Below are 519 nucleotides of genomic sequence, written 5' to 3'. Positions count from 1 at the left end.
CTGAGCTATACCCCCACAAAATCACTAGCTCAAAAACGAACACAGAAAATTAGATCCTTCATTTTGACAATTTCAAACAGCAACATCTTCACGTCAAAATAAAGTATTTGCTTACTCCAAAGCTGCCAAGTTCAAAGGGGTCACCCAGTTTGGAACTGGGGACCTCTTGAGCTGCAGTCAAATGCTCTACCACTGAGCTATACCCCCACAAAAACAGCAGCTCAAAAGCTTAAACAGGAAATTAACCCCCACATAAACAGCAGCTCAAAAGCTTACACAGGAAATTAGATCCTTCATTTTGAAAATATCAAACAGCAACATCTTCACGTCAAAATAAAGGCTTCGGTTAACCTAAAGCTGACAAGTACAAAGGGGGCACCTCTTGATCTGCAGTCAAACGCTCTACCACTGAGCTACACCCTCAAAAAATCAACTGCTCAAAACCGCACATAGAAAATTAGATCCTTAATTTTCACAATATCATCTTCACTATAAAGTAAAGGCTTCTGTTAACCTAAA

The 519-nt window shown here is 39.7% G+C and overlaps 1 non-coding gene across 1 annotated transcript; it reads right to left on the bottom strand.

Moving 5' to 3' along the window:
• Positions 1-135: 135 nt before the first annotated feature.
• trnac-gca (transfer RNA cysteine (anticodon GCA)) lies at positions 136-207 on the bottom strand. Its single transcript has one exon. It is a non-coding gene; the product is annotated as a tRNA-Cys (tRNA).
• Positions 208-519: the final 312 nt, after the last annotated feature.

Source organism: Sinocyclocheilus rhinocerous, unplaced genomic scaffold (assembly GCF_001515625.1).
Source record: "Sinocyclocheilus rhinocerous isolate Xijiao unplaced genomic scaffold, SAMN03320098_v1.1 scaffold19876, whole genome shotgun sequence".
Lineage (NCBI taxonomy): Eukaryota > Metazoa > Chordata > Actinopteri > Cypriniformes > Cyprinidae > Sinocyclocheilus > Sinocyclocheilus rhinocerous.
Note: the sequence above shows the minus strand (reverse complement) of the source record. Positions and strands in the feature narration are given on the sequence as shown.